Here is a 27,250-nt window from a genome sequence, read left to right as displayed (position 1 = left end):
GAGGAGTGCGTTCATGATGGCAGCGCCCTTGAACTGACTAACTGAACTAGTCGGAATGTGCCTAATTTTCAATCGCAAATTAATTTACTTTTATAAATCATATCTCATGAGAACTTAAGTAATATTAATAAAAATAACGTAAACATCAATAAAAAATACATTTTCATATTATAAATTAAATTGTAAGAAAAGACGAAATCTTTTATGCCATCGCCTAAAATACTGCCTTTGTGCGTATCGCATAAATACCCTTATATTCCCCATTAATTTCCATGGCTGCCGTTAATTAAACATAAAGACTAATTCTTCGAGCCCCATTGATCCGAGCAAATACCTGTTAAACACCTCTCGTTTAATATTAGGGGAGGATCCGACGCCGGCTGCCATACACACTATCAAAAGGGACTTGAGGTTTTTTACAGCTATAATCTGTCGACATCGTGACAATTGCGGGCAACCGGTGAGCATAATCTGGCCTAACGCCATGTATGGTTACGAAACATGGACCTTAAAAGAGGACACTACAAGACGTTTGCAGGCATTTGAGATAATAGCTTGACACAACAAAAGTTCAGAAAGGAAACCGTGCTTCAGCGCGTTTATATGTCTCGGGAACTGATGCCATCTATCAAAAGACGCAAGATAGAGTATCTTGGACACGTCCAACGACAGATACATGCTGCTGCAGTTGATAATGATGGGCAAAGTGGACGGAAAGAGACGCGCTGGGCGAAGGAAAAAATCGTGGTTGCGGAACATCCGAGAGTAGACGGGCATTGCTTCCGTCGAACCGGCTGGCTGCTGATAGAGACGAGTACAAAAAGCTAATGGCCAACCTTAAGGATTGAAGAGACACTGAAAGAAGCAGAAGAAGATGAACACAAATGGTGAGTTGTCGTTCATTATGGCGTTCTTAGGGTCTGTGGACGTCTTCCAGCTAATGAAGATGAAGCATAAGATTATTTTTCACTTATATTGCATTTAAAACACCCTTATTTACCACAAGTGAATCTCCCTCCAGGAGGCTGTTATACCTAATGTTCATCTTTTGGGTTAAAATAAATTGAAAATCACCAATACACTCGTTACTTCTTGTGGTTCATCACTGCACTCCGCTAGCTTAACATCTTATACAGCGACACTATGTATTCCCAACACTGTGATGGACATGCCAACACTGTAAATACAAGAGACGGACATAATTACAACAGCAAAGTCGATCAATAGTTTAGATATACGAATTGACAAAGATTCACATTTTATGAATTTATGATTGTTAGCGCTTTGTAATAATGTAAGACGTGAACGATGAAGAATTAGTAAAGAACAAGCATATTTGACAAGATTTCATTTTTTTAACACCTGTAAATTACTACAGGAATTGAAAGAGTTTTGCCTCCTGAACATGGGAAAATATTTATTATAAATATTTATTGAATCAGGCGTTACTTTGCGGAGGTCCATATTAAGCTCGCGGGTGAGCAAGGAAATTCTTTAAGTTCATAGATATTTATTATAATTTATTTCTCCATATTTAAAAAATACAAAAATACGAAAAATATATCTTAATTTGCCAACACTACCACAGAATATATGTTTCCTTTGCCTTTTTCAGCAGAAAAAGGAGCTGTCATAATATTGACAACGTCTACGTCAGATTTAAGTGATCTTTTTTTTAAATAGAGACTAGACAAAAGTAATGTATGTATTGTATGGTAGTTTTGGAGTTATGCCCTTTTAGAATAAGCAATCTTGTAGTAAATTTTAAAAATATCAGTGTCTTTCTCTTTCCAAACAGAATACAGAGAACGGATCACATTATAGTCTTAGAAGTCTTGTAAATTTTTATTGTACTCGGATGTTTATCATGCCACTTAATAATGTATAATAAGTACAATGAGATAATAGAAAAGAAAACTAATACTTTCATTCGATATTCCACGGAATTCAGATTTGCGCATGTAAAATTTCTAAATCTTAACCGCTAGTCGTTCATTAATTCTTCATAAAACGTAAACCATGATGTAAATCTTAGAAATACTTTTATAAACAAACTAAAACTAACTGCTATATCTCGTGATTCATGCGAGTACGAAATGAATGAACGGAACAAAATTAAATGAATGAAAAAAATGCTATGGCTTTGATTATAATTATAATAAAATAATAATTAACGAATGAATTTATTAATTTCATTTATTGATTTTGTTCATTCTCTTCATATATCATGACTAAAAAGTACGAGTAGTATGAAATAGGTTTCATAGAAAATAACTTTCCATTCATGTTTGTATGAGCCACCTTGCTACACGCTTGTAATAAAATTACGTTTAATTACTTGAATTAGCCGATATAAATCTCGTTAAAATGAATAATTTATGCGCTTTACATTAAGCGAACATGTTCGGAGGTACATAGTATATGAGCTACATTACGAACGAATTTACACATATATGTAGAGTGGCTCAAATGAAGGTTTTAATTTGTAATTCGGGCAGCCCATGTCTTTAAATACGTCTGTGAGAAATAACTTTCCACAATTTTATTTTTTTTGACAAGAACTTTTCCTTAACGAAGTCTGAGATTTAAAAAAATTAGTCGGACTCGCGCATCGAGGGTTTCGTATAAATATTTTTATTATTATGATGTAACTAAAAATTTACGGTTTTCGCAATTTTTCCTTTATCTGCGCTATAAGACGTTGCTTCGTATCAAATTTCAAGATTCTGAGATCACGGTACCCTGTAGATTTTGAATCCCTTGCGAGTTTCGAAAATTTGCGGAAATTTATTAAGGAGGATAATTAAATTATAATTTGTAATTACGTCTAGTACAGTACATTCAGTGTAATTAAATGTGAAACAAAAACCTGAATTCGCTTCAAAATTCTTTAGAAAACTACGATGCGTGGAGAAACAAAAGTGCTAGGGGGACAATGAAGTCTGAAATTTTGCCTCGTCATCAAAACGAAGAAAAATTTTTCATTCAACATGCTTTTTTAAACTTGAAATATTATGTTGAGGTTGACATCCTGGTAAAGTAAAGCAAAATTTACGCAAACAGCGATTCGAATATATTTTGTTTCTTTTGGAAAACAAGTGGCTTGGCATTATCAGTTTTTCTTTATGTCATCTTTTTGAATATTATCATCATCATCATCATCATCATCGTGGGTGGCTATCCTATCCTACTTATATTACAAATGCGAAAGTTTGTGAGTGAGTGATTATGTTTGTTAGTAGGTACAGTCAGCAAAGAAATTTTTAACAGAAACTTCATCATCCCAGCCTATATACGTCCCACTGCTGGGCACAGGCCTCTTCTCAGAACAAGAGGGCTTGGGCCATAGTTCCCACGCGGGCCCAGTGCGGATTGGGAACTTCGCACGCACCATTGAATCGCTTCGCTGGTTTGTGCAGGTTTCCTCACGATGTTTTCCTTCACCGCAAAGCTCGTGGTAAATTTCAAATGTAATTCCGCACATGAATTTCGAAAAACTCAGAAGTGCGAGCCGGGGTTCGACCCCACGACCCTCTGCTTGAGAGGCGATAGGTCAAACCATTAGGCCACCACGGCTTACAACAGAAACTTATTTCGTATTAATATTATTATTCAAGATATTATGGTAATTCATACCGTACAGCTAATAATTAGCAGCGGTCACCCATCCAAAACCTGACCAGATTCAACTCTGCTTAACTTTCAAGATCATCCCACTAGCTAATCGATCCCGTGACCATCCGTCTCAAGGCCGCCCGCGCAAATTTTGGTCACCCAATCCACGGCTCAGGTGGGGCTGGATAACGGATGACTTTTTTAAATAGAATTTGCGGCGCAGAGTGATTTAATGACCGACGCATTGCCATGCAACCCACGGTGACTAGAGATTTTTATTCGTAATTGATTAAATAGGGGGGTTTAAATTGAAATTCTTCGAGAGGTGTGACGTGAATCTTAAAGCCGCCATTACTCGGTGTTACGCGTGGATTTTGATAAAATTTGAATTAAATTTTATTGGTTTAATCTTGTGAATATACTGTGTTATCTGAGATTTAGTGGCAGACTCTCTCTCTCTCTGGCTTATATATGACTACGTCTTACTGCTGGAAATATACTTTCTGTCCCGTTGATACAGGCCTAGTGTATATTGGGAAAGTCACAATAGATATTTATAGACGTAAAAGTATTTTTTGTATCCTTAAAGCGTATTTTAAGTATCTTTTGTATACTTGTACTTCTTTTGTATGCTGGGCCTCTTCACTTTCACATCTCTCTATCCAGAGCTACATCCGGACACTCGTTCAGTTTCGCGTCCAGTTCATCTCGCCATAATTATTATCCGCTTTGGCCTGTTTTGTCGTCGGTGGACGCCCAGCGGTACCCACCATGTAGTTAATGCTCCCATCTTTGCGTTAGCATTCGGCAGACATTCCATTTTCATTTAAAAAATTAAACTATTGAATCAAAAAAAATTAACGTAAATAAAATGACTGACTCGAATATAGAGATATCATTCAGATATATATTTGGTTTAATTCATCAATAATCAGTTATTTTATTGATCAAATTCACTAATCAGTCTAAATGCACTCTACTTCCAAACCTATTTTCTTTTCTTTACCCCCGAGGGACTACCAACCAAAATTCATATATTTTTCTTACTTCCTGTTTGTTTAACAGACAAAACAAAGTTAATATAATTTGTTTACTAAATCAAGAGTTAAGTGAACGTGACAGACAATCTAATACCTTTAAACGAGCAGTTCTTGTTTACGAGTATATATATTTATAATCAGAATCTCGGAAACGGCTCCAACGATTCAATGAAATTTGATATGAGGGGGTTTTCGGGGATGACAAATCGATCTAACTTGGTCTTATCTCGGGGAAAACGTTTATTATCGAGTTTTAACCCGAGCAAAGCTCGGTCGCCCAGGTGCTAAATATTAGTTACTTGCTACTTAAACCTTACCTTACTTTTCGTATTGAGTTACAGAACCCTAAAAACAAACTCATTTAACCAAACACGCTGCTACTCGAAGGTGCGCCAGACGATATAATTAACGCTATCGACTATGCCAGCGACTCGAGTTTAGTGCTCGTACGAGTTACTAAACTACGAGAGTTGTGGAGTGTTAACTGCACCAGTTTAAGCGTTACTATGTTTAATGAATTTGTTAGTTGTTTGTACCTTGAAATTTATGCAATAAACTTGTCTTTAATCAGAAACAATTTACTCTCCACTGTACTTTAATCAGGAACTTACTCTCTCCTCTCCTCATAATGTCAACATGATGTAGGTAGTAGATATATACAAGGCGTAAATTATTAAATTAAAAACCTTTCTAACTGTCTTTTATATTTTTAACCCCGACGCAAAGAGAGGGGTGTTATGAGTTTGAACGCTATGTGTGTCTCTGTGTGTGTGTGTGTGTGTGTGTGTGTGTGTGTGTGTGTGTGTGTGTGTGTGTGTCTGTCTGTGGCACCGTAGCTCTTAAACGGTGAACCGATTTGAATACGGTTTTTTACTTGAAAGCGGACTTTCTAGCGATGGTTCTAAGAAATGTTTCATCAAAATTGGTTTAGCCGTGTCAGTATTTGTATACTTTTAGACTGGCCACAGTAAGAGCGAGTTTTAAAAAAACGCCACCTGGTTTAAAATAATTACAGTGTAGGTAATCGATCCTTCTCTCGATTGAAAATAAGTAATTTAATCCAAAATGTCTATTAATTTTATACCGTTAAATCATCCGAGGCAAAGGCAAGTTAAACTCAAATGAAGCGGTAACCTTAGGTCAGATAGCTCAGGGCTATGACCTAAGACCTATCTAGATATCGCTGTTTGTACTCAGATTTAAAGATAACACTCCGCTTGGTACAAGTATATGATTTAAACGTTTTGATTTTACTGATAAAATCAATTTACATTATGAGCTAACGACTTTCCTGGAATAAGCAGTCCGATACGGAGACGCTTCGTTCGCTCTCGCGCTCGCTGGAGTAATGACACGTTATTATTTGTTTTTTTATTTACGTCATAAAAAAACTAATATTATCTCTTTATTTAATTATGTCACTTACTATGTTAGGTGTGTCAACTTTCTAATATTTACAAACGCATTACTTTGTGAGTATGTTTTTTTTTGTGCGTGTATGTGTGTATGTGTTTGTTGCTGCCTCATGCTAAAAGAGCTGGACGGATTTGTTATGTAAAAAGCTGGGAATAACACATAAGTATGCGTCTTTTTGTTCAGATGCCTATATATTCCTACGGCATAGGAACAGAATCTTGACATCATAACCGCTGGGCTTAGATTCATATAATTTTGCACACTGTTTTTAATGCAACTTTAATGAAAACCACGATGGAGTTTTTATGATTTGAGATAATTAAGCAAACTCCCGGAATTTCAACACCAACTATGATATAAATACGATGAAAAACATTATTCAATATATGTACAATCAAACTGACTAACTCTAGCAATTACTCGGACTGCACTTAGGGTATTATACCGGGTGTGGCCTATAACACGGGCAAATAATTAAAACGTAGATCATACTCGTCAAACTGAACAACATTAGTTCAGCGACTTTTAAAAATAATAACTTTTTTTTTTATTACACTAAAGTTTATTCGAAGAAGCAATGTATAGCAAATTTTTGATATTTGTAGCATGATAGGCGACGTCAGTTGGATTCTAGGATCCAGGGGGCGCGACCGTAAAAACGATACGTTGAAAAACACTGATTTAATTTATTGACCCTCAAAGTTTTATCGTCAAATCAGTGTATCGGACATTGCGGTGTTATCGCTGTCTCTTGATACGGGGGCTTTTAAAGATTTTTTGTCATTTATTAGACATCTCATAGATAGACATTTATCAATGTGGTGTCACTTTTGTATTGTATCGCATACATTGAAAATTATATTTAATCTGTAGGAAAAAAAACAATAGGGAATATTTTAAAAGTTGCGGAACAAAATTAGCTCAATTAAACATGTGAGTAGAATTGAGTCTTGGATTTGAAACCCCATGGTCAGAGACTCCCTGCATAAGAAAGTGTTTTAATTAAGACCTTTAATTGCTACTACCCTTGAAGTTTGTGGTTGTAACTAAAAAACATTGTATATCATCGTGTGAGAGTAATCACGTAACGTTCACTATCTCAGGGCACCGCACCTCTCCGCTGGTGATGTTGGGACCAGGCGAGTAACTTGGGCATGTTACTGGAACTGTTTTAGGGTTCCATACCTAAAAGGAAAAACGAAATCCTTACAGGATCACTGTGATGTCCGCTTGTCAAGATACTTTTTGTCAGGAACTCGAACAGGAAATTAATATCACATACCCAAGTCTGCTACGCTTTGAACAGGGCATAAATCACACTTCTAAGTTAACGTAATCAACATACAAATGGTTTTTCTCGATTTCTGAATTTGCTATGTTCTGTATAATTTTAATGCAAATATAAATTCTTTTGCAGTAAAATTTACTGTTTAGAATACAACTACTACAACTACAACTACTACTTTGTACTTCAGATATTTTTCTTCTGTCTAGCATAGCCATGGTGAAATACTGACGTGTTTCAAACCATGTATTATCATGATAAATTTTGACTGACGACAAAAAAACCGAGGAGGTTGAGAACCTAGATGATATTTTGATGAATGTAGGTATTTTTTTTATACTTCGTTTTATATTATTTAATTGTTAATATAAGAGAATTATAATATTTTATTGTTCAAAAAAAATCTACCAATTTTTTTGCGGCGCATCATTTTTTAAGCGCTGGAAACGCCCGAAGGAAATTATGACATGAAAAACAACCCTTTTTTGGTCTATAATATAATGCCTCTTTATTGAAACACATAGTAAGAAATACAGAAAACACAGGTATATAAAGATTTTCCAAGGTAAGCATTAGAGGGCCTTATCGCTTCAAAGCACAGGCAATCTTTACAATATACAGAGTTAATAGATTTTAGAAGGTAGTTCAATTTCCAGCAGAATAGAGCAACATGAGAAAGAGAGAGCGTGATAAAAGTCAAACGTCCGTAACGTGTTTTAGAAACAGGCTGACATTTTATTTATACAATAGTAAGACACTAGGTGGCGCTACTACAAGACAAACGTTCAGAAACAGAACATACTTATTTTGATATTATATTAATAGAGCGAAATTTAAAAACACACATTAGAAAAAAATAAGATAAAAAAACACCGAATAGTATAAAAAAATATATCATAAATACACAAAACTTACTTGCAAAATAAAAGTTTTGATTTTGATCGAACCCACTCGACCGTTTAGTAAACGAGCGAGCCACTCCCGCGCACAAACGCCTGCCTCTAAATAATACCCCATTGGCTGGTGCGATAATGCCGCAGATTAACTGGATCCGTCTATAACACGATTAATTGCCTCACACGCTTTCTTCCGGCTCTCTTTCACTCCACAATAGCCTTAAGCTTTGGTACTGGTGGTTTGTGGCTTTTTAAAAATGTTTAAGAGTAAAAATGAAAGGTTTCACTCCAGATTTAGCTTTAATAATGGTTTGGAAAAATATCGCTAGATGGCGTTAGTATCATGAGGTACGTTTGACGTTTCAGTCTTGCTGCGATTTGGTCGTTTAGTTATTTAACTAATCATAAACGTGACACAAATGCCAAAGTTGTCTGACGTACCTCACAATATTAGCGCCATCTAGAGATCATAAAAACCCAAATTGGCGTTATTGTTAACACTTGTGTATAAAAAAAAGTAAAATTTACACAGGTAATAAAAGTAATCTTTGAGTTGGCCATAATTTTCGGTTCTTAACCGCATCACAGAGGGCTTTTGATATAATATATCTCATTAACTCTAACCTAAAACGAGATAAAACAGGGGTGGCCAACTTTACTAGACCCAAGATCTACTGTATACTGACGAAACCCTGTGCGATCTATAAGATTTCAACAAATATGTAATGGATACTTCTTGAAATCTTAACTGAAACAGCATAGTTCATTATTTGTTAATATTCCCTATTCCCTATTGTTAAGGTCCCGACCGACCCTGTTATAAAATATCACCACAAAAATTTTCCCTCCAATGACGTCATTTTATTACTTTGCAGGAAAACAATTGAATTTCACTCGAAGCTAAATTTCTTACCGAATGCGAATTGGCGGATCAATCCACCATCGCATCCAACGAACTGTAGGTGCTTCCAACTCCGGGAGACTACGTCTATTTTATTGGCTGCCCGCCGGTCAGAAAACCCCTAATTTTCTACTTCATTTAACAGACTTATGGTGTATGGAAGACTTCGTGGCGCCATCATAGATTCCCCATTAGATTGCTCACCCCCTTAATAAATATCCCCGCGTCAAAAGAAAAATATAAAAAGTCAAGAAAAATAGAGTTGTAGTGTTGTAGTAAGAATTTATTTGTTTGGCCAAGATGGAGTACAGTTGATAAATACTTTTATGTCGTTTAGATTGCTCTTTATGGGGTGCAAGGGGACATATATTTCGGAAAACATATATAAAGCATGGCCGTGACCGTGATCAATAAATAACGTACTCGTACTACCTGAAAATTATTATGTTTGCATCAACAAATAATATGATAATGTTATCAAAACTAGTTATTTAAGACTTCAGAAAGAAAGAATACAATAATTGCTACCATAATTTATAAATTTAAAATACACAAATGAATCAAGTATTTCTATATAGAAGTATGCATGACATTTATAGCGAATATTTTCATACCTACAAAATTGTTCAGTACCACTACCATGAGTTTACAGTGACCGTGCTCGATAGCGACGGCGTAAATTATTTGTAGAGGCTGTACAATTCTTCATACAAATAATTTACGCCGTCGCTATCGAGTAAGGTCACTATAAACTCATAGTAGTGGTACCTATAGTTCGCTCGGTGCCTGAGACCGACTCCCACTTGCTTTTATTTGATACTTGCCGGATAGCCGTTACCCGCGACTCCGTTCGCGTAGAATTCGTTTACCGCTATCCCGCGGGAACTATGCAATTTTCCGGGATAAAAACTATTCTATGTCATTCCCCGGGACTCAAACTATTAGTATACAGAATTTCATCTGAATTGGTTCAGTGGTTTAGACGTGATGAAGTAACAAACAAACACACAAACAGACTTACAAACTTTTGCATTTGTAACATTAGTGGGATTTACTAAAACATCCCTTCAAAATCGAAACGACAGATGGGCAACGGCAAGGAAAGCACTATCGAATGAAATCTTCTAAACAATATAGAAATAGGGTTCCGTAGCCATTACGAAAAAAAAAAGTAATAATTTTCTAAGGATTTCGTATTTTATACGGAATCTTCCATAATTTAGGTATATTTTATACCTTAGGCTGCTATTTACTCTTAAACTACTAATAATTCTGAAGCAAACTTAACCGTTATAGTTTTCCTTGAAAGTTTGATATACTTATTACCATCCTGATTTTTTTCAAATTTTTCCACCCAACAGTTTAAATATAAGACGGGGGGGACGCTCGATTTTAATGAAAATTTGCACTTTAAAGTTGAATATTTCGCAAACAGATCACTGAATAGAAAAATTGTCGTACCAACCCCCCAATGGTTTTTAAAGACCTATCCAACGATACCCCACAATTTAGGGTAAGTCGAGAAAAAAAAAACACCCCACTTTACATCTATGGGAGGTACCGTAAAATTTTTTTTTCTTTTTTTTTATTGTACCACTTTGTCAGCGTGACTGATATGTATATTCGTGTCAAATTACAGCTTTCTAGTACTAACGGTCTCTGAGCTTACCGGCGGACAGACATGGCGAAACTATAAGGGTTCCTAGTTGACTACGGAACCCTTAAAATATATAGCGATAATAATATAAATCGTATTACACGTTATGCATAACGTCTTATATGAATATCGCCCCTGCCAGCGAAGCGGTGTGCTGGAGCGACTGGTTTATTGCATTTTTTTCTTTTAATATTTCTTATAGAAAATAATATTTTAATAGTAAAATATTATGTTAGTTAAATATGCCGTGTCTAATGAGTTAGAATACAAAAATGGACAACTTTTAAACAGCTTTCAAACATAAAAAATACAACCGAATCGATAACCTCCTCCTTTTTTGAAGTCGGTTAAAAATGGCTAACTGAATAGGCATTAAATTTGGCACATCTTCAAAGATATTATTATTATTCATCCAAAAAAGTGAGTGATAAAACAAACTCGGTAGGTGATGTCATGTTCCTAGTTATCCAAAATCTTCAGTTTTAGTTCACTTTAAAAGCATCCAATAACAGCCTCGTTAATAATGTGGCTCACGAAATACAATAACAAAAGGTCCTGAAGCGAGATATCTATTGAACATCTTGATCGAATCCGAATCGTTTGGGCCGGAATCCTCCAATGCAATGCCGCACGGGCAACTCTATTGGCTGTTCTATTAAAGATAAATAAAACAATTAAAAGATAAATTGTGTGATCAAAAGCTCTATGGGCCAGATGGATTGCAGTTGAATTATACGCCAGCTGCAATATTGCAATCTGGAAGCAGTCAAAGTCAATGTCAATTTTTTTTATACAATTTCTGCTATAACAAGCGCCTATGAGTTTCTAAAAAGCTTCCAATCATTGAGAAATTGCTTAATCCTCGCTTGGCTCTATCGTCTACCTTTAATTAATGATATATGTAACATTTGACGCTACCTCACACAAACGATAAACATAATGTTGTATTCAAAAAACTGTCCTAGTGCGAGCCAGACTGGTGCTCCCCTTGTAGAATGAGAGTCGTAGATCCCAGGCGGGTACAGTGCGGATTGGGAACTTGCCACACCATTCAATTACTTCACAGTTTTGTATATGGTTCCTCACGATGTTTTACTTTAACGTAAAGCTCATGGTAAATTTTAAATCTAATTTCGCGCAAGAATTTCGAAAAATTCAGAGATGCTAGTTCGGATTTGAACCCAGGATCCTCTTCAGCCACCACGGCTGTTAAAGTAACATTGAGTAAAGCTTTTAATATTGATGTAACCACCGTATTAGCCAAATGGTTAGAGAAACTAACAACGAAGCTTGAGGTTCCAGGTTCGAACCATGGTCGGGGCAGATATTTGTATAAAAAATACGAATGTTTGTTCTCGAGTTTTAGAGTCTTTAACATGATCTTTAAGTATGTACCTATCTTCTATTTAGGTACCCATAACACAAGCTTTGCTTAGTTTAGGACTAGGCTCATTAGTATTCCGTGATATTTATTTATAATTTATTTATATGGCAACTTGTTTTAACATACTAGAGAATGATAGGTAGATAGGTACACATGGAACATTATGAGCACACAGTACAGTACAAATCTCGAGCAGTGAATAAAGATTGCCGCCAAAGATAGTTTCCATTGGTGTCGCCCGATAGCGGTGATTGGATAGGATTTAGTAATTGGAGGAGTAATTGGTTTGGAATCAAAAGATTTTGGGCCATTGTCGATGCTTCTATTACTTAAAGGAGATAAGGTTAATGGAATTTTTGGTTTCGGAACAATAAGTACTGATTATGTAATGGATTAACGGAGTTAAGATTGACTTGATTAGCAGGTATTATTTGTAATCTCATTTGGTGTGGAGCCCTGTGTTCAGCAGTGGGATGTCTATAGGGCTGAAATGGATTTAGGGCAAAAGAAAAATTATGAAGTATCTGCAAATAAATTTTTATTTGGCTTGTAAATTTAAACGAAAACTTAGTGCATAAGTCTGACTCACACTTGACTTGCTTCTTGCTTTCTACTCTACTCTTGGTTGCCTTTGAGCAAACTTAGAACAAGAAGACACCATGGGGAAAACGAGGACACGGGCCACCTGATGGGAAGCAATCACCGCTGCCGTCCATAGCCAACACGAGGGTTATCACAGGTGCGTTGCCGGCCCTTTCAGAGACTGATAGGCTCGTTTTTCAAAGATCCCTAAGTTGTACCGCTTCGAAAATGTATCCTTTCATAATAACTCATATTTTCCCTTTTCGTCTCTCCTTATATTCAACTACTTGCAATTTCCTGTAAAACCCGACAGTTAACGGCTTTCAAATTGAAGTTGCTTTTTCATTAATTACCGCGCAAGAATATGGGGGCGCTTCAATCGCGCACTCCGCTAAAATTAATATCGCCGCTCCGTTATCTTGCCTTATAATAATACCGTTTGAATAAGAGTTATTTAACGAAAATTTCTGAACACTATTGATGAGTATAGGTTGGGTTTGACGGAAGATACAAATCTTCTCCAAGATACAGTTTATATAAAATAATCAAATTGAAATTGAAAGAAGAATCGAATCGTTGCTCATAAATTTTAAAAGTTTTTTTCACTTAATTTCCTATAATATGATATCGCCATGGCTGAGAATAAAACATTAAAATATTTTAAATTTAATTTAATCAAAGACACACACAGTTAGTACCTACATTACAGCACAGCATAGCAGTTCGGTATCGCCCAGAAAAAACATACGTAACATACAAAAGTATTATTTAAGAAATTTTCACAAAAGTCATAATTATGATAAATAATTAAAAATTATAATTAATGATAACAAAGCTATTTTTAGTCGTTTTATTTCCTCAAAAACGTCAATATATGTAGCAATAGCGACCAGTTTCTTTTACGTCTATGTTTAACATTAAAATCCAACGAGAAATTTTAATCGAATAAACTAAATCCACTCGTAAAAGTCAATATTCCTTCGAAACACTAAAAGCGGTACGTGCCCAGACATTTCTCACACACGCATCATAAAAGAAAGTAAAAGAAAAAAAATAATTTAACACAGAAACACTTTCTAAGAGATAAAAGGAAGCGTGAAAGTGGGAAAGTTCTAACAATTCGAAATTCGAACGAACAGTGCAGGGCCCAAGGTACCTCCCTCCGATACCCCCTTTGTCTAAGTTGGTATTTGAGCACGAACTAGTGAGCCATTGCGACGATCCGGGTGAAAAGGTAAAAGATACTAGTTTCAATGGTTCAAAGGCTGTACCTACTTGCGGAATTAAGATTGTTTTGAAGGGATCATGTCTCGATAGTTTATAGGAAGCCTTGAACTTTTTTTATTTGATGGAAGTATTACTTTTGTCAAAACACAACTTGATCTTGGTATTTTATTTGAAAAAATAATCTATTATTATCCGTTTTATAAGTTACTTGCTTGTGTCCCCAAAGAAGTATAAAGAACCCCTTTCCGTAGGTTAAACTTTTCATCTTTGATCAAATCTACTATTCAACAAAATATGTCTGCCAAAATTTTAAGTTTTTGTTTAGATTTAGGCTGTAAGTTGCCAGTCCATTATTTTTTTTCTGCTTTACTGCTTTCGCAAAACTACAACTTTTTACCTTGCTACTCTGCCACTACAAAACAGCTAAGTCTATGAGAATCATATACATTCGATTCACGAAGCATCAAGGTAATTAATTCCAATTTATTATCGATTTTGAAATACTTGTCGAAAATGACCTAAGTAGACCACAATCCGATTGCAAAACGAGATATACCTCACATTCCTCAATTGCAACGCACTGCTAACCGCCCCGGATCGTCAAAGCGCGCATACCTTGCATTCCGCCACGCCATTTGTTTTTCCGAGTCTCACTTACTTCTGAAATTCAAATTCAAGAAAGTCGTTTCGCAGTCGAATCGCGTATGGACCGACTTAGCAATCTTTGTGTCAAAGGATCTTTTTGATTTATACGCCTGCCTAGTGAACTGGCTGCCGGTGGAAGGTTTTATTGTGAATTTTATTTGCATGTGGAATGAGGTGTGTACGTGGATGATTCTTTTGGTATACCTATTGAAAAGTGATTTGATTTTGAACATATATTTTTCATACTGAAACATTGGATGAAATAGTGAATCTAAACTTAGTAACAAAATCCTACTAATATTATAAATGTGAAAGTTTGTGAGTGAGTGAGTGAGTGAGTGAGTGAGTATGTTTGTTACTCTTTCACGCTGAAACGGCTGGACAGATTTGGATGAAATTTGGCGGAAAGTTAGTTTATAACCTGGATTAAAAAACATAGGATACTTTTTATCCCGATATTCCCACGGGATAGGGATAAAATCTCGAAATAACAACCGCTAGGCTTAGGGTCATGAAATTTGGTATGTAGGTAGTTGACGTCTGGAATAAAACCTAGGTGACTTTTTGACCCGGTATTCCCACGGGATACCTAGGGATAAAATCTTGAAAATAACAACCGCTGGGCTTTGAGCAATGAAATTTAGTATGTAGGTAGCTGGACCTCTGGAATAACACATAGGCTACTTTTATTCCGATATTCCCACGGGATAGGGATAAAATCTCGAAATAACAATCGCTGGGTTTAGAGTCATGAAATTTTGGTATGTAGGTAGTTGGATGTCTGAAATAACACATAGGCAACTTTTTGACTCGATATTCCCACGGGATACCTAGGGATAAAATCTTGAAATAACAACCGCTGGGTTTAGAGCCATGAAATTTAGTGTGTAGGTAGCTGAACCTCTGAAATAACACATAAGCTACTAATTATTCCGATATTCCCACGGGATAGGGATAAATCTTGAAATAATAACGCTGGGCTTAGAGTCATGAAATTTGGTATGTAGGTAACTGGACATCTGGTATAACACTTAAGTGACTTTTGACCCGATATTCCTACGGGATAACTAGGGATAAAATCTCGAAATAACAACCACTGGGCTTAGAGCCATTAAATTTGGTATGTAGGTATCTGGACCTCTGGAATAACACATAGGCTACTATTTATTCCGATATTCCCACGGGATAGGGATAAAATCTCGAAATAATAACCGCTGGGCTTAGAGTCATGAAATTTGGTATGTAGGTAACTGGACATCTGGAATAACACTTAAGTGACTTTTTGACCCGATATTCCCACGGGATAACAAGGGATAAAATCTCGAAATAACAAAGAGCTATGAAATTTGGTATGTAGGTAGCTGGACCTCTGGAATAACATAGGCTACTTTTTATTCCGATATTCCCACGGGATAGGGATAAAATCTCGAAATAACAACCGCTGGGCTTAGAGGCATGAAATTTGGTATGTAGATAGCCGGACTTCTGGAATAACACATACGCTACTTTTTATCCCGATATTTCCACGGGATAGTTTTGTAACTAAGGGACCCCATACATCCGTGTATTATTGTTATTATTATTTTGTAATTTTCTTTAATTGTATACTTACTGTAGTTTTAAGTATTTTATTTGTACTTATTTCATTTTGAAAAAATGACTTTCTGCCAAGCTTCTTGCGCAATCCTTCTTGGCAATGATGGTCTTTCCGAAAGTGCTGGTATTTAAAAAAATGACGTGAAAAAGTGCCCATTGCGGCCTATTTACTGAATAAATGATATGAATTTGAATTTGGATAGGGAAAAATTTTGAAATTTTAGCACTGGGTTTAGAGTCTTGAATTTTGTACAGTTATTCACAACACAACCTCAATGAAGACCACGATATAAATTTGGAAATTTCCAGGGGAATTTTGTAAAATCAACTACCAGACGAATAGTTTACGCGTGCGAAGCCGCGGGTAAAAGCTAGTATAACATAAATATTCTTAACGTGATGCTATTTGACTACATCTAAGCTTTTTGTAGATTTTGATTATCATTTTAAAAGTTTTTTTTTACTTGCGAAATTTTCTCACTGTTTTGTGTTGGTAATTGTTATGCCCATAATTTTATAAATACAAGATGTTAATTAAATAACTGAAAACCTCAGACGCCCAAAAATATTTTTTTCATTTTAAGTCAGCCGATTGTATTTATTTTTCAATACCATCATTATTTTAAAAGATATTCGTGTGTTTTGCTCAGTCAGTAATTCTACTTCATTTCTAACTCTACATTTATAATATTTGTACTTAAAACACAAACACAAATTTATTTAAAACATAGTGTAATCGATTCTACTCTCGATTCTGAGCAAACTACTTTTTGGTTTTCAGTTATTTAATTAACATCTTGTATAAGTAATCCCATCAAATTCCTGTTATACTCGTATGTCAAACAAAGTCAAAACAATCCTTATAATCAAAGTTAAGCTCATCATAAATAAAACTCATCTCATATATTACCAAAGCAAATACCAAAAACAACAAACTGAGTAATAAATCGTGATTCTTCACGCAGTCATAATTCAGCAGTCTACCCAATCATTGATTCCTGAAACTTAATTGTGCAGGCAATTTATTATATTCTCTTATTTAAGTACTGAAATTTTGCTTACCTATTGTCTGGCATTAAATGTAATTTATTGTTGCAGATTCGGGGTTGACGCTCGGTGAGTTTAGAAACTTTGAAAAATTCTGAATGAACATAATGGTAACTATTTAAATTTAAGAAGTTGTTTAGCGCTGTTAGTAATATGTGTTGTAAGTTATAATAAAAGCTTTTATTGATCTCGAAATATTCATAAGAACCTAAAGTTTGTTTACAAATCATAAGAGATTTTTTTACTTACGAGTGGTACCTACTTACTTTCAGTTTCAGTTCGACTTGGACTTTGGTATGGATGTTATTTAGGACTAGTGTTTACCCGCGCCTTCGCACGCGTAAATCATTAGGTTCTCAGCAGATACTCGTGAAATGTTATTAGCAGGTTTTATGGTTCTCTATTCATTTTTTTGAAAATTTTCAAAACGGCGAAGCCAGTTGAAACTGCAAATAGTATCAAATTTCAGCCTTTTCGCGTTTCTAATAAATTTTGTAAATTTAGTGTATACTTACGTACCTTTTTTTTTATTCGACTGGATGGCAAACGAGCAAGTGGGTCTCCTGATGGTAAGGTATTGTAGATGCGTTGCCAACCTAGAGGCCTAACATGGGATACCTCAAGAGCCAGTAATTTTACTGGCTGTCTTACTCTACACGCCGAAACACAACAAGCACTGCTGCTTCACGGCAGGATTAGCGAGCAAGATGGTGGTAGCAATCCGGGCGGACCTTGCACAAGGTCCTATTACCTGCAACCTTACCTACTTGATGTATGCAGTGTGTTTTTTTAAGTTTCTAGACACAGATTTTTTTTTAATTATTGATTGATTTAAAACATTTTTTTAATGTTAGTGAACGCAAACAAAATGAACACAATAATTAAGTCGGAACAATGCCACATCAAAATAATGCATTCGAAAGCATCAACAGTAGACATCAATAAAATTAGAATTTTAAACCTAAGTGTCTTTATATAAATATTTATCCGAGAGTAGAGCTCAGCAATTAACGACGTCTATGGAATTTACATTTATTGCCCTCTGTGAGTGCAGCGTTAATATTAGTCTGGGCTCACTTGAAATTCATTAACGCATTTTACATTTAGGGCGGGAGCAAATTTGTTATGTTCTTGATGGAAGTCTGGATAATGAATGGATATGCTCTAATTACTTGTCTGTTGAAAATTGATGATTAAGACATTGTAATTAAACTTACGCGAGTTTCATGGAAATACTATTTATGGCTTCGTTTGTTGCAATAACTGAATTAATGGTATAAATAAACAAATTTATTTTAGTGATAAGCTCCGAAACTTTAAAATGGTGTTTTAGAATGTTTTATTTAAATCAATAAACGAGCAATTTTCGTAAATAATATTCATATTTTATGTAAATGTGTATTAAATAAATTTTTAAATATAAAAAAACAACAATTTTACAGCGCATTGTTTTTTTTATTCTAGAGCCGCATTTTTATTGATTAATTTAAATAAATTAGATTTAAATAAATTAATTAATTTTGTCAAGGTATTTTTGTCGAAAAAAGTTTAACTTGTCATGTTAGATGATAATATCATCTTCTGAACGATGCAGTACAAAGCTAGGTCGCTCACACCTTTTATTGATATGTGTGATTGATGAGTAGCTAGGTTATTAATTGAAATATTTTATTTATTTATTTATTTTGGAAGCGGTTTTGCCGGCTCGCCGAGCACGCCTTCAATAGTCAGGACGAAGCTGCAGCGGTGGAAAACACCAACTGCAAAATCATTGGCAAAAAAATATAATTATTTATTCATTTATTCGGGACGCCAACAGGGCACACACATATTTATCATTATTTCATTCAAAATGTATTACTCATATTTTTAACAGTTATATTTAGTTCCATATCAGACTCTTAATAAAACGGAAATACTTTATTAAATTGTATTGTTGTCTCACATTTTTGCAAAAACCATGCAACAATCCCTAAATCCACTAAGCCTTCGACAGCAAACCCTAACGGATTTCGGCTCTGTCCCGCACGGAATCAAAAAAACATTGTCAATTTTCCCGCGGGGAAATATTGATGGTAATGCTAGTAATGATGTATTAGAGGCCGTACGTGCGGGAACATCAAATTAGGGGGGTTTACCGGGACGTTGACGTTTCGGGTACGTACACGCTTTCAGGGATCCGCAGGGAGGATTCTTTGAGAAATCTTGGAAATGGTTAAACATCACTTTCTTATTATCTTAATTTCCTTACTAATATCATAAATACGAAAGTTACTCTGTTTGCTTGTCCGTTACCTCTTAAAGTGGAATTGATTTAGATGAAATTTAGTTTGATACTGGAATGGACAAAGGATAGGTTCCGGAAAATTGCATAGTTCCTCCGTTTCTTAGACAAAATGTATACAGTATGGGATCAAGTGCTATAAGAGCTACCCTGTAAGTTTTTTAGTTACGGCGAATATATGGGAACTTATTTTTTATTTAATGATTGTATCTTTTTATTGCGTTGAATTAGAAGTTTGATGTCTTTATTACCTCTAAAAGTAGAACTGAGTATTTGATGAGCATTTCTAAAAAAGTTTGTACATTTGATTTGCGACTCCGATTTGAAAGAAAAGAAAGAAAAATGATTTGTTAACGGTCCCAACAGTTAATATAAATATAAGTATATAATATATATAAAATTTGCAGGTATGTAGAGTGAACGATACTGAGTCGTAATAACATAGTCTCTCAAAATGTCCCAATTGGTTTGTATGGAAAATTCCTTTTTGTTACCAAAACTATATGGGTTTGCGGTAACTAAAAAGGAACTTTTCATACAAATTAATCGTTCACTCTATCTACCTGCAAATTTTTACCCAAATCGGAGTCGCAAATCAAATGTACAAACTTTTTTAGAAATGCTCTGATATTGATTTCAGCTTGATATATCCACACGTTTGTAAACAAACGGTCTTGACACTTTACGGAAATCCCTGTAAACAATGCTTTTCACAGCGAATAAGAAGAAATGGGGAGATCATATTAAAAGAATTGTTCGGTGGCATCACGACTCTCAGCGGTAGGGACCAAATTTTGGAAAGAACAGACTTCCACAAAAGATATTGTACGGAACCACTCTTAGTTCTCAAAGCGCCCTCGTAATATTTTTGGTAAATCTTCGACTAGACAATTGATTTGTGTATTGTGCTTGTTTATTTGCCCAATAAGGGGGATTTCGGCAACCGTCGCCGAGCGAGTAATTTCACTGCCAATGTTTTTTTTGCTTTATTATCCGAGACGGTTATTTTAGAAAACTCTTTTTCTGCAGGTTGTTGGATGATTACTTTTGTGGGTAGTTGTATTCTCTTTTGATGGAGGTGCATGGAATAAATTACTGTTACAATCTCACACGCATCTTTTTTCTCTTAGTACTATCTACCTTCCTTAAAATTTTTCACAGTGCAATGAACCAGGCTGTGGAATTAGTTCATCTTCTTCAAGTGCCTCTCCAACTAGTGAAGGTTGACTATTAGCTGCTGGAACTTGTCTCTGTCCCATGCAAGGCGGAACAGCTTTGTCATGCTCGCAACCCCGGTCTCCTCCCGGCTGTTTTGGAGCCAAGACTTCTTTCTTCGCTTGACTCGTCTTCTACCGGTAACCCACTTCTATTCATATTATGCCCGTAATAATTAATTGAAAAAATAAACTATTATCTAAATCCCTGTATTTGCGTTGGGGGTTAAAAAAGACAGGGTAATATAAAAAACATAAACAAGATGGTGACCTGTTACAAAAATACAAACAACTTTCAGTGTTAAGCCAGACGTATCAACGTAAACGTATCGACTCATCAAAATCAGTATCAATAGTGACAAGACAAACATCAATTACGTTGATTTTCTGTTTACGCTAACAATTTATGAGCATGCCGGATCCGCCGTCCGGCCGCCGTTAATTTTTATCCGATTTCCTTGATTGCCGGTTTTTTCTGACGAATAAACAGGGGTGTTGGGTAAACGTAGCGCTTGGTGCCTGGAATTTAAATGTTTAGGGGCTAATGCGACGTGATCAGTGGCCTCAATCGTTTGAGGTTTCTAAAGCAGTTGGTAAAGCCATGGTGGCTTAGTGGTTTGAACTATGGCCACTCATGCAGAAGATCGTGGTTTCAAACCCGAGCTCGCACCTTTGTTTCGAAATTTATGTGCTAAATTACAGTAGAAAATTTACCGTGAGCTTTACGGCGAAGGAAAACATCGTAAGGAAACCCTCACAAACCTGCGAAGTTATTCAATGGTGTGTTTGTGAAGTTCCCAATCCGTATGGGCCCCCCGTGGTCGTAATAAACTGGGATAATGATGATGATTGACTTTATATTTAAGGTTGAATTTAGTTAGTAAGTTTCTTGCTGCGCACTCTTCTTGTAAATAATGATCTTTCGGAAAGCGCTCGTAGTTTAAAAAGGTGTTATGTAAAAAAGCCTTTTGTGGCCTTTTGTCATGCTTGTAAAGTTGGTATGTATGCTGGATCTAGGCGACATAAAATTACTTTTTATGCTCTAGTGCATAAAGTAAAATCTTCGCCTAAGGACAAGGTAATTAATCAAGTGTCAACAGCCAAAAACAAAAAAGTTTCTATATTTTTTTTTATGTAAAACTAAAAATCAATCAAATCAATAAAACTCATCATCATCATCATCATGTCAGCCGAAAGACGTCCACTGCTGGACATAGGCCTCCCTCAAGGCTCTCGATCCACTCAGACCGGTCTTGTGCTTTTCGGATCCACCGCGATCCCGCGATCTAAACCAGGTCGTCGCTCCATCTTGTTGGAGGCCTGCCGACAGCTCGTCTCCCGGTCCGCGGACGCCATTCGAGAACCTAGAGAGAACCCATCGGCCATCAGTCCTGCGAGCAATGTGCCCCGCCCAATGCCACTTCAGTTCTTCAGTCGCAATTCTTCGTGCTATGTCGGTAACCTTAGCAATAAAACTAAAAAATTATAATGATATAGCAATGCATAAAAAATTAAAGGTGAACAATTGTTTCCACTGTTGCTATTTAATTTCCTCTCAATCGAAGTGAAAAGCAGAGTGTAAAACTCGAACATAAAACCCATTTTCCTCTCAACGTGTCTATCCACCCTCACCGTACCGGCTCGGGTGGCGATATAAACGTCTCAGGTAAAATGGCTCGTTTTATTCTCTTGTTGTACAATCTACTATTTTTAATTTTTTTGCTCTTGTTCAGCTATTGACCGAAATATTTTATACTAGTTGCTTGAGAGGCCATAGGTTAAACCACTAGGCCACTAAGCCTAAAACAGCCAAATAAAGTCAATGTTGCCACAAAAATAACTCGACTCTAATTGTCAGTTCAAATCTCATTATTATCACTATTTCTTACTTTAAACTCAATAATCTGAGCTCCGCACGCCCTCAAGGCCCCGGCTGATGGTGTTTCGATGTAATCCGGCTGTTTAGCCGGCTCCGGCGCGCCGTGTCGTATGGGATTTGAATAAGGGCGGCGGCAGACGGCGCTGGGCTGCGGCAGGGCTAATTACCGTAAGGCGGCATAGTTGTGTCGATACTTATGCAATACAATTAGTAGATAGTGGATTCAGATTCAGATACAGCCATTTAAAAAACTAGTAAGTATAATAAGGATTAGTACGGATTTCAAATAGCAGAAAGTATAACTTGTTCATAAGTTAAATCAATTTGATTTATATTCATAATGACAATTTTATTCGTATTTTTGGTGACGTATTAATATTTCTAATTTCTACGCCAGAACTGGCAGAATATGCTGTTGACATTTATTTATATTTATTAACTACTTGTACCTGACGACATCGTGAGATTTGCGGGAAACCGGTAGATGCAAGTGGGAGTTGTTGTTCATTGTGGCGTTCTAAGGGGGGGTTCAGCAGTAGACGTCTTCCGGCTGATGATGATGATTACTATGAACATTGTTATAATATCTGCAGCAGAGCGTGCAAACACATCTAACAGAAAAATAACGCTTTGTTGTGGTCAGATTGGTATTGATGACATGAACAAGAAGTGCATAAAATGCGTCGTTTTACCCGAGACGTTTATAGCTACCCGAGCCGCAGGTGAGAGTTGATAATCAAGTTGGTTGAATTACTTTTTGAAATCCGTACAAAAACTATTATCTACTCATTTACAAAATTATGTAAACGTATAATGTTACTTCTTCACACTTAAACCGGAAAAGAAAATTGTATAATTACTGCAGGATAAAATATTTTGAGACCGTGGAAAAGAAAATTGAATTTCCCGCGCGCGTTCTTAAACGAAGCTTAATGCACTAAAGCATAAAAATCATTTATGCAGCCTCGATCCAGCATAAATACAAACTATATGAATATGAGAAGCAAACTCGAAATCTCAAATAGTGTATACGTATAATATTATCTACTACCTAGTTATGTTATAGGTATACAGGTTCAAATAAAGTGGCCAGCCGCTCTTAAGACAGTAAAGTTGGTGATCACTCTTGATGCGACAAAAAATGACGTGTCAAATGCGAAACATAAATCTCGATACAGATGCACTTGGAAATTGTTTCCATCTACCAACCCTTGCCGTTGAGGCGTAACGCCAAACAATGTACAGTGAATTGCAGAAGTGTTACAAATATATGATGACCACTTGCTGTAAAAAAAACATTAAACTCTATTAAGTATGAAATTTCAACGAAACTGAGTTCACAAATAAATTAAGTATTTTTTTTTCAACCTTTGGTCATAAATTGCGTTGGTCGTGGTTGCGAGTAATTTTTTCCTAAATTATGCTTGGTAGTTAAAATTGAACTTTAAAATTGGCTAATAGAGTACCTATTTATAAAGCATTAATAAGCGTTAATATTTGTTTGGTCCATGTCCTCTCAATCAGAGAATCGTGGGTTCAAGCCCGGGTTTGTCATCATCATCATCATCATCATGTCAGCCGAAAGACGTCCACTGCTGGACATAGGCCTCCCCCAAGGCTCTCCACTCAGACCGGTCTCGCCCCGGCCCGGCCCGGGTTTGTACCGATGATTTTTTCAGAATTTAAGGTAAAATAGGACACCGTGAGGCAATCTGCTCACATCTACGAATAAATTCAACAGTGTGTGTGTAATTCCCAATTTGCACTAGGATTGCGTGGGAACTACGACCAGCTAGCAGTACCCTGTAGGGACGTACATAAGCCGAGATGAGATGACAATGGTCATTTTATTTTTAATTCTAGTATCACAGTTGTCAAACTAAGCAATTAAAACTTACGTGCAAAACTGTACAAAGTTGTCACCACCACCGTGATAGGAAGATGCAAAAAATATAATAAATGATAGGATTCTCACAAATTTTGACTGCCATCAATAAAAACACCCTAGCCCAGCGAAGCAGGGGGATAGTTTACTTAAGTTTTTGTGTACACTATGTTTTTCAACAAAGAAGAGGGTTTACACATTAAAGAAAAGAGGGGAGTAGAATGGACGTTGATGGAGATATTACTTGCTTCACAATCGATTTTATAGACACTAATAGCAGCTTTCTTAGCGTCAAAATAACAAATTGAAGCCCAAATAGGCAGTTACATTGAAATTCAGGGATTTTTCAAAATTTTAAAAAATGCGTGATTTCAGTAAGATTATAATATTAACCACCCGCGTCAAATATAATGACTATCAACCCGGTGGTTGTCAAGATTTTATCCCGATACCGTGGGAATGTCGGGATAAAAAGTAGCTTATGTGTTATTCGAGATCTTCAGCTATCTACGTTTTAGTGTGAAGGAGTGACAAAAAATACACAGACACAATACTCACAAATTTTTGCATTTATAAAAGTAAACTATTTCAACCTCACCACCTTAATGATGCAGTCTAGCGCCGTCCTCTTTAGGCAGAACTTTTTCCCTCATACGACAAAGGTATACATCAGCTTTTTGGGAATTCCCAGAGCGATGCAACTTAGGGATCTTTAAACCGAGCCTATCAATTTCTCAAATTCCATGCAGCGCATGTGTTACCCCTCTTTTTGCGCATCCATCCATTGCGGCGACGATTGCTTTACATCAAGTAACCTGCACCTTCGCTTGCCCCCCTCTTCCATAAAATAGACATTACCAAACTGCTTAAAGTACGCAATCAAAAATGGAATAAAATATTTCTTTGTCAGTCTCCCTAAAAAGTCTACAATCGTGATCGCCACAATTGTACCCATGATCGATTATATTGTGCTGTATAATACAGTATCAGCTTGGATGGTCTTTCTTTAGATAGGCGGTCGTGCGTTGCAAATCGAAGTGAGTCGTCACGGCTGCTTTTAAGTGCTGTATTGTATGGTATTATTTATAAGAGTAAGCTTTAATAATGACAGTGTGGATAGAAAATGCAACGTAATAATTCTTGTCTGTATTGAGTGGACAACTTAGAAATGTAGGAAACGAAAGTAGGGAGTTTGCAATTGAATGGTCACATCATAAAATAGACATAGACATAACTTTATTCGATATATCAAAATATAGAAACTTACTCTTGAAATTATACACAAATTACAAAAAAATATTGGACGATGTCGAAAATTAACTAGGCTCATCATTATGTTGCAGTATATCTTTATAACTACCTATGTCTACCCGTTGTCCCATACTAAAAGTTTTGCTTAGTTTAGGACTGGGTTAATTGGCGTCAAGTTTGCAGTGAAATTTATTTATTATTATAATAATATAATAAATTTATTTATTTCGACCAACTTGGATCATACACATAGAAATTAAGAACATAAAAATTAATAACAATAATTACATTACATCTATACTAAGTGGGCAATACATGCAGCTGATTCCAGTGTCATTTTTTTTATTCGACTGGATGGCAAACGAGCAAGTGGGTCTCCTGATGGTAAGAGATCACCACCGCCCACAAACATCTGCAACACCGGAGGTATTGCAGACGCGTTGCCAACCTAGAGGCCTAAGATGGGACATATAAATGGACCGTCATTCCGCTCCGCCACTGTTATGTATTGTACTATACCCGACTGTATTCTACGTACTACCGAATTCTATTCTTAATAGAAGTGCTTAGTAAAATATATCCTTCAGCCATCAAAAAAAAAAGAATTGAAGATCCATTCAGTTTCCCAAAGTCAAAATTATATCATTCTAAAATATTCATTCATCCCTAAGGGGAACGTGAAAGTTCGCATATTCTTCGCTAGTCATACCGAAATTTAAGTCCGAATCATCGTTTGTCATATTTTCTTTCCTATTGTCCTAAAGAAAACTAAAGGTTAGGTTAGGTTTGTTTTACAACAATTCTGAACAATGGTTGGATTCAGACAAAAAAGAGTTATGACAAACGAACATTCTGACAAACATTGTATGCGGCCCGATATGGACCCCTGTCTAAGCCTACCCGTTACTTAGTCATGTCGTGCTATTTACCGACCTCCCAGTTAACTTCAAGAGCTATCAATAGCCTAAGCAAACAATGTCGTCTGCAGATCATCTTGCCCTACTGGAGTGTCCCATAAACTGTTACTATTAATCGCCTAATGAATGTTTGCGAACACTCTCACGGTTTGGGCACTAGACAAACCTCGATATTTGCTGTACACTCCATATCTAACGAAGCTACATTGTGCGTTGATGGCTATGCGAGTATCTATGCACTTCAATGTGGCCATAGACGATATTATGACCGTATTGACCGTTAATGATGGGTCGAATTTTCATTAAATCCCGTTTGAGTAATTGAAAACCGTTGAATCCAAATCGGATGGGCAGCGTCTTTTCGTGCAAAACTCGTCAGTACGTGTGTCGCCAGTGATGACATACGGAACCGAGACGTGGTGCTAGTAAATAGGCTGAGAGTTGCTCAGCGAGCTATGGAACGAGATCGAGTTAGAAATAAGGAGATAAGTACGTAGAGTAGAGAGAGATGGCCGTTGGGGCCGAAAAG

This window comes from Choristoneura fumiferana, chromosome 2 (genome assembly GCF_025370935.1).
Source record: "Choristoneura fumiferana chromosome 2, NRCan_CFum_1, whole genome shotgun sequence".
Taxonomy (NCBI): domain Eukaryota; kingdom Metazoa; phylum Arthropoda; class Insecta; order Lepidoptera; family Tortricidae; genus Choristoneura; species Choristoneura fumiferana.
This window is presented reverse-complemented; position numbering follows the sequence as displayed.